This window comes from Notamacropus eugenii, chromosome 2 (genome assembly GCF_028372415.1).
Source record: "Notamacropus eugenii isolate mMacEug1 chromosome 2, mMacEug1.pri_v2, whole genome shotgun sequence".
Lineage (NCBI taxonomy): Eukaryota > Metazoa > Chordata > Mammalia > Diprotodontia > Macropodidae > Notamacropus > Notamacropus eugenii.
This window is the reverse complement of record NC_092873.1, coordinates 505096423-505114674: the sequence shown is the minus strand read 5'-3', so window position 1 is coordinate 505114674 and position 18252 is coordinate 505096423. Positions and strand designations below refer to the sequence as shown.

The window sequence follows — 18252 nt, the reverse complement described above, 5'->3', positions numbered from 1 at the left end:
GTAGGCTTGTTATGTTCTAGCTAGCGCTCTGCTAAATGCTGGGATATAAATGGAAGAAGGTAATACATAAAAGGGCAGCTACGTGGTTCCATAGTACACAAAGCACCAGCCCAGTCACTTCACTCTGTTTGCCTCAGTTTCCTCAACTGTAAAATGAGCGGAGAAAGAAATGGCAAACCACTCCAGGATCTTTACTAAGAAAGCCTCAAATGGGGTCATGAAGAGTCAGATACAACTGAAATAACAGAACAACCAAAAAAACCAACACACAGAAGGAAGCTGGAAAGGGTAGAAGGGGTCATGATGGATAAGTCAGTTGTAGCCTGAGGAGATGGTTGAGCTCTCTCCTAAAGTGGAAGTTTGGAGTTCTTGACTCCACCCTCCAATCTGAGAGGCAGAGGGTGGGTAGAGCTCAGGCTAAGCACTTTGGGGATGATGAGGTTATCTAATAATGAGTGTCCTGGGCATGATGGAGAAGTCAGTCAAAGGAGTCCCCAAGTAGGCAGTGCCACCAGATGAGAAATGAGAAGTCTGAGCTGAGCTTTCTCCTTAAGTAATGATGTAGCATGTTCCCCACTTCCTATCTGAGAGGCAGGAGATCCCAGGTGGAGATTGAAATAATCCATTCTCCCACATGGCCCATGGATTCTGCCTCACTCTTTATTTGTGAGGAGGGAGGTGTGGTGGTCTACTGTGATTTTTAATTTGGGGGGAGGGGATGTTTAGAAGGCATCCCAAAAGAGGGAAGCAGGAGAAGTGTTATTGGATCATTTTTTCTAAATGCACGGAAGAGAAAAGAAGGAAATTGAGGAGACACAGACAGGCAGTGAGCTTAGTATATTTTTTTTAAATGCTGTCTGTAAGTAATAGAGATTCATGGTCTCATGAACACTCCTTTTCAATTCTTCTGTGTGAATGGAAGTGATCCTGTTTGATCATGCTTATCAAGCACAGGAAAACAAACAAAAAAAACTGAAACCTAAAAAAGCTCTTTAAAGAAGCCAGCTACAGAAACTGCCACAGTGGGGAGAGAGCTAGGCCTTGAGTCAGAAATCCTTGGGTTCAAATCCAGACTCAGACACTTTCCTAGCTGTGGGACCCTAGGCAAGTTACTTACCCTCTGTCTGCCTTAGTTTCCTCCACTGTAACTTGAGGATAATTATAGCTCCTACCTCCTAGGGCTCTTGTGATAAGGACAAAATGACACAGGATTTCTAAAGTGCTTTACAAACCTTAAAGTTTTAAATAAATGCTAGCTATTATTATCAGCTGTTATTGTAGAGAGGAGTACGCCCAGGAGAGCAATAGGGCCAGAAGCCGGGAAGCCTGGGGAGGAGAGGGAGGAGAGTGGTGTGAGGGCTACCTGAGGAGCATCAGGGCCCCTCCAGTCCTATAGTGTGTGTACCTCCCTCTGGCAACTCTTTTCCCTGATGCAGTGAATATTTAAGAGAGACTTTGCCTCAGAGAGACCTTAAGGGGAAAGTGGATGTTTTGTGGCTACTAAATGCCTTAGCTGTTCTTAGCAAAACCCCTTGCTTTGTGCTCAGTTGCGTCTACTCCTTGACTATTAAAAGTCGGTTTGAGCAAATGAGCTGTAGTCTGAGGAATTCCTGACCATCCTAGAACTTGGAGTAGTCAATCAGTCTCAAGCATTTATTAAACACTTCTTATGTGACAGACACTGTGCTAAATGCTAAGATGCAAAGAAAATTAAAGCTTGGTCCCAGCCCTCAAGGAGTTCACATAAGGGGCAAACAATTTAGTCAATCATTTCATCAGCATCTATTAAGTGCTATGTGCTAAGGGCTAGCACATCTCTAGAGATGTATTTTCAGTCCTGCCTGCCTCTTTGTGACCCCACTGAGGTTTTCTTGGCAAAGCTACTGAAGTGGTTTGCCATTTCCTTCTCCAACTCATTTTACAGATGAGGAGACTGAGGCAAACAGGGTTAAGGGACTTGTTAGTACATATATGAAGCCAGCTTTGAAGTAAGATCCTTCTGACTCTAGGTCTAGCATTCTATTCACAAACCTAGCTGCCCCAAGTGCTAGAGATAAAAAAATTTAGTCTCTGTCCTCAAGGAGCTTAGAATCTAATACAGGAGACAATATGTAAGCAAATATACACAAAGCAAGCTACATACAGCATAAATAAATAAAAAACAAACAAACAAACACATAAATAGAAAATAATTGACAAAGGGAAGGCACCAGAATTGAGAAGGGTTGGAAAAGACTAGAAGATGGGATTTTAGTTGGGATTTAAAGCCAGGGAGGCCAGTGGTCTGAGTAGAGAAGAAGGGAGAGCATTCCAGGTATGGGAGCTAGAGAATATGCCTAGAGCTAAGAGATGGAGAATCTTGCTTGTGGAACAGCCAGGAGGCCAGTGTCATGAGATCAAAGAATGTCAGAGGGCATTAGGTTATGAAGGGTTTTGAATGGCAAAGAGAGCATTTTAGGTTTATCCTGGAGGTGATAGGGAGCCAGTGGAGTTTATTGATTAGAGGAGTAACAGGATTGGACCTGTATTTTAGGAAAATCATGTTAGCGACTGAATGAAGGATAGATTGGTGTGGGGAGAGACTTAAGGCAGGCAGACCCTCCAGCAAGCTATTACAATAATCCAGACTTGAGGTGATTCGGGCTCCACTAGAGTTGGGGCAGGGTCAGAGGAGAGAAGGGGTCCGTATTGGAAAGATGCTGCAGAGGTGAAATCCACAAAAGATGCTGCAGAGGTGAAATCCACAAAAGATGCTGCAGAGGTGAAATCTACAAAAGATGCTGCAGAGGTGAAATCCACAAAAGGTGCTGCAGAGGTGAAATCAACAGGCCTTGGCAACAGCTTGTATATGATAGTGAGGAGTCCAGAGTGACTCCTAGGTTGGGAGACTGAGGGTCTGGGAGGAGAGTGTTACCCTTTATAATAACCTGGAAGGCTGGAGTTGAGGGAGAGCCTGGGGGAAAGATAATAAGTTCTGTTTTAGGCATTTTGAGTTCAAAGTGCCTACTGGATTTCCATTTGGAGATGGATGAAAGGTAGGTAGGTAGGTAGACATGTGAGATTGGAGGTCAGCAGGGTGATTGAGACAGGATGGGTAGATTTGAAAATCATAACATCAAAATGGTAATTAAATCCAACCAACTACATACATTTAAGACATACAGAGAGTAGATGGAAAGTAATCTCAGAGGGAAAGTATTGGGAAAACTGCCAAAGACCTAATGAGAAAGTGGAATTTGAACCATCTTGGAAGGAAGTTGGGAAAGCTAAGAGGCAGAAACAAGGAGAGAACATTCCAGTCAAAGAGGACAGACAATTTAAAGGCATGGAGATTAGAGATGGAGCATCTTTTTGGAGGAAGGAGGCCAATGTCACCAGATTAGAGAGTGTGTGGAGGGTGAGTAAAGTGTCAGAAGACTGGAAGGGTAGGAAGGAGTCAGGTGGTGAAGTTCTTTAAATAGCAAACAGAGGATTTTATTTATGATCCTGGAGGTAATAGGGAGTCACTGGAATTTATTGACCACCCCCTCGGAAAGTGACCTAGGAGTGCTCACATCCAACATCCTTTTTCCTAAGATTTTGCAAAGAAGTTTCTATTATAACCTGATGTTACCTTTGGCAGTCTGGAGTAAGTTTAGAGCTTACAATCTAATGGGGAAGACAGTACACAAACAAGTGTATATGAAGCAAGCTATATACAGAATAAATAGGCAATAATGAACAGAGGGAAGGTACTGGAATTCTTCAGTTAGCAAGTAATAATAATAAAAGTTAGCATTCTATAGCATTCAAATACACTTTACGTGTTAGTTGTCTCAGTTGTTCAGTAAGTCAGACATTTGCTAACTTTCTGGGCTCTCCTTGTGGCAACTAATGGGAAAATGCACAAGTTAATTGCCTAACAAACTGAAATATTACTTGTTTAATCAACTGGCTTTAATGCTTGAAATAGATATCATAGGAGTACAGATGTAGAGTTGGAAGGGTCCTTAGAGGTCACATGGTACAAACCGATGGGAGGAAAACCCATTTCTTTCAGTGTTGAGCCAGGCCAAAACAGAAAAGGCATTAACACACACACACACACACACACACACACACACACACGGCCATGGGAGAAGTCTGTAAGAAAACAACACTCCTCTACTGGGCTTAGAGAGTCTTTTATATCCTCAGGGATTGAGGGAATGAAGATGAATGAAAATGTGACTTCTCACTTTACAAGAAATACAGATTAATATAGCACACATATATATATATATACATACATATAGCACAATATAATATATTAATATAGCACAGGCCCTTGGCCAAGCAAACTCCTTAGTGGACATCTCTTTACATTGTCATCACTGTGTTCCCCATCGTTAAGGGGCCAACCACTGGGACACTACCCCCCTCCACTGAACTACTTTTGGATGTTTGGGTTTTTAATGTGATGAATTACGTTGCTTGTTTTTCTAATGTTGAACCATCCTTACATCTTTGGTATAAATCCCAGTTGGTCATAATGAAAGAATGATTTCCTGGATAAACTATAATTTGTTTGACAAGAGTTTGTTTGAAATTTTTGGAGTTAATGTTCATTAATGATACCGGCCTGTGGTTTTTCCAAAAGGATATTTACTTCAAAGGAGTGCTAGGTGGTGCCATAGTGCATTGCCTGAAGTCAAGAAGATTCATCGTCATCTTCCTGAGTTCAAATTTGGCCTCAGATATGTGAAAGCACCCCTGAGATTAATATGTCTCTTTTTATAGAAAAGACCTGAATTCAAATCAAGCCTCAGATACTTACTATCTGTGTAACTCGGGGAAAAGTCACTTAACACTGTTTGCCTGTTTCCTCATCTGTAAACTGAGTTGGAGAAGGAAATGGCAAGCTAGTATCTTTTCCAAAAGAACCCAAAAAAAGGATCACAAAGAGTCAGATATTAGTGACAATGACTAAATAACAACTATAATAACGGTCAGTCAAAAGGCCTTTGGACTCAGCTGCGCTGAAGAAGTTACTAGGCAAGACGATTAGGATCTTGTCAATGGAACAATTAAAAGGTAAATGTGGATGGGTGTGTTGAGGTCAAGGAACCATAATGTTGAGGTTCGGGGTGCTTGGGATCCCAAAATACTGACACCCTAGGTCCTGCCCAAATGAATTCAACCCAAGCCTTCTTTTTGCCAAAGTAAAACAATGTTTATTAAAGATTCACCATATTGGGTTGACTCTCAAGAAGCCTAACCATTTGTGACGCTTGTATTGACAAGCAGACCAGAGAGAATCTGAGCTAGATTGAATCTGAGCATTTTCATAGAGGGGAGATGGAATTTATATACAGAAAGATTGTGAGAGGGATTTGGGGTGGTCTAATAGTCTGGGATGATAAGAGGAGGGGTTTAGGGAGGATCTTGAGGAGGAGTCCAAGGAGGATCTTAATGGGATTGGGGTGACTGATCAAAGGTGGGAAACAGCTGCAGGCAATTGGGAGATAACAAGATAATGGAGGGCTAGAGGGGGAAGCAGGTGGGGCAGTTCAGAGGTTGGTTGGTTGGTTGGTTGTTGTACTTCCTTCTCAAAGAGGACCAAAATGACATCACCATAATAAAGTCAAGTTTCAGTGTATCGTATACATTGTGGCTGATCAGACCAATACCAGCTCAGAATTCTTTACCACAGATAGTCTATATGAATATTTAGGGTGGATACTCCAAATTTGGGCATCCTACGTTTACTTTGTGCTGTCTCAATTCTGCTTTGCTCACAGAGCACAGTACCCTTTCTGATGTGGGCATACCATGTTGAACACTCCTGTGCCAGAGTCTCCCATGCTGTACAGTCAAATCCAAAGTTCTTGAGAGAGATCTTGAGAGTGTCCTTGTATCACTTGTTCTGGCCACCATGTGATAACCTGCCCCATGGGAGTTCTCCATAAAATAGTCTTTTTAGCAAAAGTACATTTTGCGTTAGAATAACATGGCCAGTCCATGGGAGCTGCTGAAGCATACATAGTTTAAATGCTTGGCAGGTGGGGTAATCCAGAGGTAACAGATTAGAGGGCCGGGCTAGGTTAAGGGTAACAGATTTGGGTATGAAAAGTCAGATTAAGTTGGAAGATTCAAGGAGGTTCCCATCAAAACCGACCAGTTATCTCAGTAAAGGATATCCATGGAGGTTCATGGAGGAATCATGGAGTTTCCCAGAGTCTGTACCCCATCTGATGGAGTAAATTGGTGAATGTAGAAGGTTGGTGGAAGACTGAAAGGAAGGGGGTATGGCCTCAAGTTGTTGAGACCAAGAAAAGCAAGTTAGGTGGGTTAGGCTTTCAGGAGGGAATACCTGGCTAGAAAAGTTTAAATGTTGGGTGCTTAGGGATGAGGTGTACATGCCTACAGTTAGTGAGTGGTGGTTTTTTAAAAAATCTTAGTTATTATGGAGAATATCAGAAATTAACTAATAACTTACTTGTGTCAAGTTCATGCTACCAAACCATGTTTATTTCTGCCTCCATGAGTGGATGCTTTCTAAATTCCAGCCCAGGAGCTGATCTCCCTCCGGGATGAGTTGAAGGGATTTTGAGAAACCTGTCTTCCTGCGCTTCTGGTTGTTTGGAGTGGGGTGGGGAGAGCGATGGAGTGTCTCCAAAGGAAATGGAAAGTGAAACTTCCATGAAGGCAAAAAAAGACAAGATCTAAGGTGGAAGAGAGAAACTGCAGGCCCTAGTCAGGAAGAACTTTAGACAGAGGAGAAAGGCAAGAAAGAGGCCAGCCATATAACAAGTGCTTCAAAGCTCATCTTTAGGAAAAAGGAAGGAGGTGGGTGATCTGAGGAGGAAATAGCTGGGAGGGGTTTGGCCTTGAGAGAGCAGCTAGCCAGTCAGCAGGGAAAGGGCCAAGGGAGGAGAGGGCTGCAGTACTTGGTGCCTCCTTCCCCTGAGGCACCAAGATAGTTTGCTGACCTGATTACAACAATTTGGGAAGTCAGTTTGCCCAGGTCCATGAATCTTGGACCAACAAAGATACCTGAGAACATCCAGTCAAACAGATAACAGAAACTTATCAAAGTTGATGACAATTACCCACTTGGGGGTGATTTCTTAACAGCCCCAAATGTTCCTTCCTTCCAGAAGGAACTTAAAAAGGGCCACCAAAAAGATGTTGGGGTTATTGAGTGTTTTTTTTTTCCAGTTGTCTGACTCTTGGTGACCCCATTTGAGTTTTTCTTGGCAAAGATACTATAGTGGTTTGCCATTTCCTTCTCCAGCTCATTTTATGGATGAGGAAACTGAGGCAAACAGGGTTAAGTGACTTGCCCAGGGTCACATAGCCAGTGTCTACTGTTTCCCTTTCTTTCTCAAAGACATCGCAAAAGGTCATAGTTGAACTCAGGTCTTCCTGAATCCAGGCCCTGAGCTCAGTCCACTGTGCTACCTAGCTGCCCCCAGCAGAGATTCCAGATCTCTCACAAATACTCCAGTAGATTTCTAAGAATACACCAGAATAAGCAGTGATTAAAAAAAAAAGAGAGAGAGAGAAAACTATGAGCTTCTCCATGCAGCCCAGGGCTGTATAATAAGACTCCCAGAAGCCAAGTGACATTTTGAGGGGAGATTAAGCCAAGGAGGACAGGAGAACATCAGCAGCCCAGCAGCCTGCCTCAGAGCCATAACAGTGAAGGCCAGTACAGTAAAGTGTCTTGCAAGAGGGATGCTATCAGTGTAATCACAACATCTGGTTGGGACCTGTCAGGGTCCTTTTGAGGGATGGACCTAATTTCTGCTTGTGGACTGTTTGAGGAGAATCAGAGGAGCTAAGGTCAAAATTTGGAGACTGAGGCAGAAGCCAGGGATACCTACAGAGAATATAGTCTTAACCACTACATCCAGAACAGCAGATTCAGAGGCATCCAGACTACAGAGTGGATAGGTACAAGCAGAATGTGATTATCCCATCTAAGAATACAGGGTGGAGTATAGGGTATCATGCCCTTACTTCTGTGCTCTGCCCAAAGAAATGTAAACTTTGATTGCTAAAATCTCTCAAGATATCTTGGAAGTTTACAGGTGAGATTTTTTTCTTAAGGACCCTCCCATAAATCTAAATCACTCAGCCTCTCATTGATTAAACCAAAATTATTGGGGCAGCTAAGAGGTGCAGGAGTCAGGAGGACCTGAGTTCAAATCTCACCTCAGACACCTGACACTCACTAGCTGTGTGACCTTGGGCAAGTCCCTTAACTCCAACTGTCTCATCCTGGGTCATCTCCAGGCATCCTGATGAATTACTGGATTCAGATGGCTCTGGAGAAGTGAGGCTGGTGACCTGCACAGCCCTCCCTCACTCAAAACAAAGTCAAGTGCAAGTCATGTCATCATTTCTCTGATGGAATGGTCTTCTTTGGCAATGAAGAATGAACACATACACACAACCAAAAATAGGTCCTAGTCTAAGCCCCCTTTGGTCATTGTTTGGCCCTGATTGGCTCAGAATGAATGTAAATAGCATTAGTTTCTGTTTTGGCCAGAAACCTGAAGGGTCTTCCCTTGCTAGACTGATTTTTTTCTTTTTGACTAGGTAAAAGAGGGCATTCCCTGCCTCATTTAGCAGGGCTATCTTCAGCATCCTGATCTATATCTGGCCACTGTACCCAGATGGCTCCAGGAGAGAAAGTGAGGCTGGTGAGTTTGCACTGCCCTCCCTCACTTAAATCCAACTCACTTGTGTGTCTTGGCATCCCCTCCTTGATTCTATGGTCCCTTTGCAGTAAGAAGGACAACAATGGGGTGGAGTTTTGTGTTTGTCCTTCGTTGCTGAAGACCATGCCATCAGGGAATTGATGACATGACTTGCATTTGACTTTGTTTTGAGTGAGGGAGGGCTGTGCAGGGCACCAGCCTCACTTCTCCCCCAGAGCCATCTGAATCCAGTGACCAGATATTCATCAGGATGACTGGAGATGACCCAGGATGCACTGACCTTGGGTCCTTTAGGCCTAGGTCTTTGCAGGTACTCATTTACAGTGAGGCAACTCCCATTCACTGAATAGGACTGTTTAAGAAGTAGCCAAGGGATGGCTCCTTTAATGGGGCAAAGAAAAAGGAAGACATCAGGCTAGGAGGGAAATCGCCACAGTTACTTATTGATATTCACTCTCAATCTAGGAGGGTCCAGAGGAGCCCTTAGGCAGGGGCCCATTGAGTGTCCCAGTTTCAGAGTGCAGTAGGTTTAAGGTTTTGGGAGAGGAGAGGGGAGGGGAGGGGAGTGGAGGAGAAATGGGGTGGAGTGGAGACTGATCCAAGCACCAAGTCCCAATCCAGAAACTGAAACTGGAGGTAGGAAGGAGTAAACAGAAGAAACCACTGAACAGAAGGAAGACATACTATGGGTTGAGAGAAGCCCACGTGATAAAACTAAACAAGGAGAACAATACCATGATAAGTCTAAGTAGAGTCTCAGAGGCAGAATAGCTGGGCGGCAAAGTCTACAGTAGTGTTGGGAAGAAATGAAACCAGAAATGAAAAATTAACTAGAGCTCCAGAGGAAAAAAAAACGGGATGGGAAGTCCCTTAGAAAAACAACTGGAAGCCTGGAAAAAGTTGCAGATGCCCTGAAAAGAAGCACAGAACAACCAGAACTCAATAGTATGACCCAAGAAGAAATAATAGATCAAAGTCAAAAGCTAGAAAGTTTCTTCTAGCTGCCTAGAAAACAGGTTGATGAGATAATTTTTCCTCTTTTGTTATCTCTGTCAGTCTGGTAGCTCTGAGTTTTTATTTGTTTTTTCTCTAATTATTGGTAATTTAAACATTATTTTCATACTATTGGTGACAGATTAGATTTCTTCCTTTCAAAACTGCCTTTTTTATCTCTTTTGACCAATTGGAGAATGACTTTTATTCTTATACATTTGAATCAGTTCTTTCCTAGGTAATGTTTTCCACTTTATCAAACACTGGGTTATTTAGTTCTATTATTTTTTATTCTATCTTGTCTAGTCTGTTCCATTGAGCTATCCCATTTTTTTAAACCAATATCAGATGATTTTAATGATTGTTGCTGTGTAATATAGTTTGAAACCTGGAAGTACAAATCCCCTTTTGTCTCTGCTTCTTTTTATCTTTTCCCTTGCAAGTCTAGATCAGGGGTGGGGAACTTGCTACCTTAAGGCCATACCTTCTAAATCCTTAAATGCAGCCTGTTGACTGAATCTAAATATTTATGGCCCCACCGCTGCTCAAGATCTTTTGTTTCTCCAAATGAATTGTGTTATTTTATTAAACTCTAGAAAGTATCCCCTTGGTAATCTGTTTGGTATAGCATTAAAAGTGTAAATTAATTTTACATTGTCATAGCCTAGCCATGAAGACTGAACATTCCTTCAGCTATTTGAGTGGTTCTTTATATCTTTAAGGATCATTTTGCAATTGAATCCGTACAAGTCTTTTGTGTGTTTTGGTTGGTTGATCCCCAGATATTTTGTGCATTTTGTAGTAACTTGGAATGGGATTTCCCTTTGTATTATTGTTTCTTGTATTTTGTTATTGTTATTATGGAAATGCTAATTTTTTTAGTCAATAACCATTTATTAAGCACGTATCATGTGCCAGGCACTGTACTAAGTTCTGAGGATACAAAAAAAAAAAAAAGCAAAAGACAATCCCTGCCTTCATTCTCCATCCTGGTCTTTCTCTTTTCTCTGGATTTCTCGCACTGTCTGTCAAGGTTTGTAAAGTATCTATTTTAGGATCTTGACTCTGGTCAGTTTCTGCCTACGCCTTGTAGAATTTGCCTCATAGATTTCCTCTTTTCACTGTGCCTCATCCCAGGATAAATGCCAATTATTGCAGGTGTTCGAGGGGACCCTGCCCCACGGTGTAGCCCCTCCCCTTACCTCCCCTGGTTACCATTTTCTCCATTTGCTTGCAAATCTCTGGGTTCGTGCTCTCCTGCTCCCCACAAGTGCCAGTTGCCCCCAGGACACTCTAATTAGTTTATAATGTGATTATATCTTTGTCATATATACATCTGGAGCTCTTGGTGTATAGTGTGAGGTGCTGGTCTATATCTAATTTCTGTCATACTGCTATCTAATTTTCCCAGTAGTTTCCTGTCAAATAATGAACCTTCTCCTAGTAAAGGGGGTCTTTGGGTTTATCAAACACTATGTGTGTGTTTGCTTCTTCTGTATATTGTGTATCTAATCTGTTCCACTGGTTGACCTTTTTTTTTTTTAGTCAGTATCAAAACATTTTAATAGTTACCACTTTGTAGTACAGTTTAATATCTGGTACTCCGAAGCCGTCTTCTTTTTTATTCTTTTAAAATTTAATTGTCTTTGAAATTCTTGACTTTTCATTCTTCCATATACATTTCCTTATTATTTTTCTAGGTTTATAATATATTCTTTTGGGAGTTTGGTACAATACAGGTAAATTGATTTAGGTAGTATTAAGGTTTGTTCCCCCGCCTCGTGTCTGACTCTTGGTGGCTCCGTTTGGGATTTTCTTGGCAAAGACATTGGAGTGGCTTACCACTTCCTTTTTTTTTTACAGGTGAAGAAACTGAGGCAAATAGGATTAAGTAACTTGCCCAGCATCACACAAATAATATCTGGGGTCAGATTTGAACTTAAGATAACTCTTCCTGTCTCCATGCCTGGTGCTCTGTGCATCATGGCACCACCTAGCGGTGCCAGGGTAGTATTAACATTTTATTAAGTTGGTTCAGCCTACTTGATGAGTCACAATGAATGATTCTCCAATCACTTAGAGTTGTTTTTATTTCAGCAAAGAGTGTTTTATAGTTAGAGGTTCATATAGCTGTTGAGTAAATCTTGAAAAATCTTAAGTATTTTGTAGTTATTTTGAATGAATTTTTCTTTCTAGAGCTTTCTTGCTTTATTTTGTTGGTTCTATAAAAGAATGCTAATGATTTATTTGGATTTATCTTATATCCTATAACTTTGTGGAAGTCATTAATTACTTTAATTTTATTATTTGATTTTCCAATTTTCTCTATATTTATACCACAGAATCAGTTTTTTAAAAAATTTATTTATTTTCAGTTTTCAACATTCACTTCCACAAAATTTTGGATTTCAAATTTTCTTCCCATCTCCCCCCTCCTCCCATCCCAGGACAGTATGTATTGTGATTATCCTTTCCTCCAATCTGCCCTCCCTTCTATTACCCCTCTGCTCGTCGCCATCATATCATTTGTGAAAAAAAAAAATTTCATCTTTGCTCATGAATATATTCCCTCAATGTTTTTTCTTTTTTGTCTTATTATAGCTAGCATTTCTAGCACTATGTTAAAGAGTAGTAATGATAATGAGCGCCCTTACTTTAACCTCTTATCTTATATGGTGAGACCTCTAACTTTTCTCTATTACATATAATTTTTTCTCTTGGATTTAGGTAAATAATATTTAATATATTAAGGAAAGATCTATTCAAATGATCTCCAGAATTTTTAATAGAAATGAGTGTTAGATTTTTGTCAATTTGGTTTTATTCTCTTTTTAAATTGTTTGCTGTTTTAGTATGTTTTTTTATAAAAAAAAAAAAACCATGCTTCTACTTTTATTTATCAATTCAAAGGCCTTTAATTTTCATAATTTCTACTTTGTTATTTAATTGGGGATTTTTGATTTGTTGTTCAAGATTTTTTTTTAATTGCATGTTAAATTTATTTATTTGTTTGGAATTAGGTTTAGTTGTCTCATTAACAGCTCTTTTGTTGATAAAAGCATTTAGATATATAATTTTTCCCCTTAGAACTGCTTTGGCTGTAACCAAAAGTTTTGGTGTGTTGCCTCATTATAGTCATTTTATTTGTTAAAATTTTCTTTTATTTCTATAATTAATTCTTTGACACACTAGTTCTTTAGAATTATGTTAATTAGTCTCCAACTGCTTTTAAATTCTTTAAGTGATCTTTACTGAATATAATTTTTATTGCATGACATATAATTCCTCTACCCCTCAGTTTTTTTTTCCCCAAGCCATCATCCTTGTCCTAGTTACACTCTCTTCCCTTTTTCATCTTGTGAATCTCTACGCTGTTCTCTTTTCTCAAGCCCCTTCCTCCTTTACCCTATTGAAGATCTTGCCCTGCCAAGCCTCAGCCTTGGATTCTTCCAACTACCCACTGGTTTTTCTCCTATTCATGTTTTGCTGAATGAAGGTAGAGAAAATCATAAGATCAGGATCTGCATCCTTGTACGCCTCCCTAGTTGAGTCACTATTCCCCCACAGTAGCTCTTCAAAGCTTTTCATTGCTCATCAAACTTTCCATGGCCCTCCTTCCCCCTTTGCAGCTGGGATCCATGCCTCATACTTCCCTGGAAATATCCATGCCATTTGCCTTGCCCTTTCCTCTCCCCCTTCTCATCTCACATCACTCAGATGTCTTCTGCACCATCACCTCCTTCACCCGTGTCTCACATAATGAGGTAGCGAAGGCAAACTTCTCTATATGCCCAAGTGATCCCATTAGATCCTTTCTATCATCCCCACTCTCTCACTTATTGTCAATGTCTCTCCATCTATGGCTGCTTCCCTAATGTGTGCAAACATACCTGCACCTCCTTCATCCTTAAAAACCCCTCATTTGGTCCATGCATCCCTGCTGTCATCCCATCTCTCTCCCCTTTTGTGGCTAAACCCTTCAAGAAGGCCATCTATAATGGGCTCCTCTGCTTCCTTTCCTCAAATTCTCTTCTTATGTTTTTACAGTCTGATGTTTAACCTCATCATTTCCATATGTCCATATACGGATAGAGTGTGCTATCTAAAGTTACTTGCAATCTCTTAGCTGCCACATCCAATGGGCTTTTCTCACTTCTCATCCTTCTGGACCTTTCCGCCTCCTTTGATAGGACTGATCACTTTCTCCATCTTATTTTCTTCCCTTGAGTTTTTGGTGATGTTGTTTTCTCCTGGCTCTCTTCTTACCAATGTGGCAGCTTTGCTGGATCTTCATCCAAGTCACATCCATTTATTATGGTATCCCACAAGGCTCTGTGCTTGGCTCTCTTCTCTTCTGCCTCCATACTTCACTGGTGATCTCATCAGCTCCATCATACTGAGTAATCTCAATCATCATCATCACCATCATAGACTTGATGATCCATCAAATCCATCAGATCTCATCTCTGTGTCCAATGATTCACAAATCTATCTATCCTTCTCAAGTATCTCTGCTGACCTCCAGTCTGGAATCTCCAACTGTCTGTTGGGCATCTCAAACTAGGTGTTCCATAGACATCTTCAACTCCACATGTCCACAACTGAATTCATTATCTATCTCCCAAATGCTCCTCACTTCCAAACTTTCCTATTACTGCCAAGGGCACTGCTTTGCACTGAGTCACCCAGGATCACAAGCTAGCTGTCATCCATTGTTCTTCACATATTTAAAGTGCACAGAAGGGAAGAGAAAATGTTCAGAAGGAGACACAAATAGCACAGTCTTGGAATGACCATAGTCAGTGTATTACACATTTTTTAAAAAAGCTGTACATAATTGAGATTCATAACTGGCTATGGAATTCTCTTTTCCTGTTCTTCTTCACATATGGAAGTGAGCCCATTTATTTGTTGAAACTTGCCAAGTTCACATAAAAAAAATTTTGAAAAAGCAATGAAAGGATTGGAGCAGATGGCTTCTCATGCTCACATAACTCACTAACATCCATAAGAACAAGGCATTTTGGAATCTGTGACACAGCATTGGTCAGCCTTGAAAGAAAAGCATGTAGTGGTGGGAGAGAAAATAAAGGGAAAAAGTCATTTAAGAATGCAGCCAAATCTGGACTGCAAAGAAACAATTCATGAAAGAAGGAAGAAAACAGTTCAAAATTTGATTTGGAAAGGGAAGAAAAAGAATCTCCCCCGCCCCTTGCACAAAAAACCCTTCAAAATCTAGTTCAGCTCAAAATTCAGAAACATTCCACCCTAACCCAGTTCTGTGGCCAAGGTTCCCTAATTGTTTGTCTCCAGGATATTCTTTCCTGAGGGTGATCTGCCCCCAAACCCATCAAAATCCTCTGGACAAAGCATCCCCTGCATGATACCTGTGGATTGTGGGCAATACTTTGGCCAAATTGGCCAGCAGGCTGCTTTTCTGAAACTCACAGAAAGGCAGTGAGTGTGTCACTGCACTCAATAAGGCAGCAAGAGGGAGGTCCAGTGGGCAGAGTCAGGACGACCTGAGTCTGAATCTTGGCTCAGACACTTCCTAGCTTTGTGACCCAGAGCAAGTCACTTATGGACTCCCAGTTTCAGTTTCTTCATCTGTAAAATGGGGATAGTAATAACACCTGCCTCACAGAAAACACATATAAAGCACTTTGGAAACCCTAAAGTTACATACGTGCTAACCACCACCCTCCTCCAAATCATCACCATCATCATCGTTACCATCATCACCATTGTTGTCGCTGCTGCCGCTGCCACCACCATTAATTCATTATCATCGTCATCATCGCCATCCTCCTCCTCTTTCTCCTTCCAGGAATTTGTCCACCAGGTGGAGCTCTCACCGTTTGAACTCACCACTGACCACTTGCCCAAAGCTTTGGTGTCTCTTCAGTGGTTTTATGATGACTTTATTTTTAACATGCAGAGTCTACAGCTCAGGGTCAGAAGCATTTTTGTGTTTCTGGATCTACTGCTACATAAAACCTTCTCTAAAATTTTGACTTCCAGTCTGTTTCAATTTTAGTTAACATTGTATCTAACACATCAATAATGGAAAAGCAGACATCCAGGAAGAGGGAAGGGAGAGGGAGGGAGAGACAGAGAGAAAAAGAGACAGAGACAGAGACACAGGGAGAAGGGAGACAGAGAGGGTGAGAGGGAGAGAGGAAGCAGATAGAGATAGAGGGGCATGAGGGAGGGAGACAGAAAGAAGGAAGGGGGGAGAGAGAGACAGAGAGAAGCAGCCTATTCCTCCACCCTGAGTCGACATGAATGAATGGGTTGATGTGGTCTCATTCTTGTTCCTGTCCCCTTTGTGTCTAGCCTTCATCTCTCTGGAAGGAGTACTGAAGGTGGCATAGATTAGACCCTGGGAGCTTCAATCACCAGAGTCCAGGGAGAGAGCCCATGCCAGAGTGAGCAGCAGCTGAGCCTGGTCAGTTGGTAGAGCCCTCAGGAGTGAGCAGGGCCCACGCCAGCACCCTGCAGCCCTGGTGCCAGACCTAACAAACCCAACAACATACAACTCTTATCGATCATCTAGGTCAGGTTTGGAGTGATTCAGACTTATGGAATGAGAGTCATTCTCTAACAGATAAATGGTCAAAAAATACAAGCAGGCAGTTTTCAAGGGAAGAAACCCAAGTTATCCACAGTCATATAAAATGCTCTAAATCATTAATAATAAAAGCAATGCTGAGGCTCAATTTCACACCATCATACTGGCAAAGATTATAAAGAGGAAAATGATAAGTGTTGGGGAAGCTACGGGAAAACAGGTGAACCGTTTATGGAGCTGTGAACTGGTCCAGCCATTCTGGAAAATGATTTGGAACTATGCCCCTGAAGTCACAAAAATATACTTTCTTCTTTGATCCAGAAGTAGCGCCACTAGGCATAAACTCCCCGAGAGATCAAAAGAAGACGAACAAGTCATACATGTACAAAAATATTTCTAGGATTTTTTTGTAGTAGCAAGAAATTGGAAACTAAGGGGGTACCCAGCTATTGAGGAATGGTTAAACAAATTATGGTATATGAACAGGATGGAATATTATTGCTCCATAAGAAATGAAAAATGGGAAGTTTCACAGGAAATTGGGAAGACTTCTACAAACTGAGATAAAATGAATCTGAATAGACCCAGAGAACAATTTAAACAGCAGCAACAATATACAGAGAAACAACTTTGAGTGACTTTAGATTTGTGATCAATGCAAGACAAACCCCTGATTCCGGAGGCTGAAGATGAAACAGGCAACCATCAGCCCCGCCCCCCGCCCTCCCCAGTAGGACAGATATTTTTGAATGCAATCAATGGGGAAACTTGTGCGCTCTCTTTCTCTCTCTCTCTCTCTCTCTCTCTCTCTCTCTCTCTCTCTCTCTCTCTCTCTCTCTCACACACACACACATTTGTTATCTGAAATTTTTTGTTTTTGTTCCATTGGTGTATGTGTAGAAACAGAAAATAAATGCTTGTTAATTGAAAAAATACAATTAATTAAAAGAAAAAATGAACTTGATGGAGGCAAATTTGAATCCATTTTCCAGGGACTGAGGTAAGAGTATGCTTACAGTTTGGGGGATGTTTTGTGCACATCCAGTCTTACCATATCTTTTTCTCAGGAAATGGCTCTTTGTAGAAGGTAACTGATGTTAATTGGTTAAGTGATGCTGGGTCACTACTTTCAAGCAATTGCCATTAGGCAACACACCAAAATGGGGCTCGAGCGGATGACATCAGCACACCCCCAATTATACAACTCTGAGGGGGGAGGTTTAGTTTTGCTTGGGGATTTACCTCATCTGGGAAAGTAGGAGTTGAGATGAGGTACAATTAGGATCAGAAGGGGAAAAAATCCAGAAAGAGTAAAACTTAAAGTTCAGTTCAAAAGGAGAAAAACCATTCACCCAGGTCATGACCCCTCACATAGGATACCTGAGTGTTTCTGAAGCTGACACTGGAGAGATCTGCGTGAAGTCAGAGAAGGCAGAGATGGTGTGCTGGGGGAAGGATGGTGCCTGGTCAGCCTTGAGATAAGTGTGATGAGCCTCAAGCTAGAATGGATGTTGAGACTGCATGAACTTCCAGAGATCTCTATTTCTTCCCTTTGTCCTGGAAGGCTGGGGGCGGGGGGAGCACTTCCTATCAGCTATTTAGGGGCAGGGGGTGACTCAACGTTAGTGAGACTGAGTCTCCCTGCCACCACAGCAGCAAGCTTTTGGACAGGGTTGTCTCCAACCATACCTCAGTGGCTGGGGCTGGTGTTGGTTTCAGAAGAGCGGAGACCAATCTATAAGTCACAGTGACAATGCCAACGCAGAGGTGGCCAGACCACTCCTTTGCTTGAAATGCCTCCTGGCTCTTTAGTGTCATTAGTGTAAAATAGAAACTGTGATCTCGGTGAGTGCTAGGATCTACATGGCAGAAGGGACCAGCCCAGGAGCAGAAGCAGAGACCAAGTGTTTTTGTCTGGCAGAAGTAGGAACTTAATGCTTACTGACTTGATTTAGAAAGGCAATCTAGAGAACCAGCGATTATGACTTTCCATCTGTGTTG

At 41.6% G+C, this 18252-nt stretch overlaps 1 long non-coding RNA gene across 1 annotated transcript in view; it reads left to right on the top strand.

Annotated features, from left to right (window-relative positions):
- LOC140530015 (uncharacterized) overlaps positions 1–17512 on the top strand; it is a 35171-nt gene extending 17659 nt beyond the window's left edge. Inside the window, exon 3 of the long non-coding RNA XR_011975772.1 lies at positions 16017–17512. This is a non-coding gene — a long non-coding RNA (uncharacterized lncRNA). The remainder of the gene's footprint in view (positions 1–16016) is intronic.
- Positions 17513–18252: the final 740 nt, after the last annotated feature.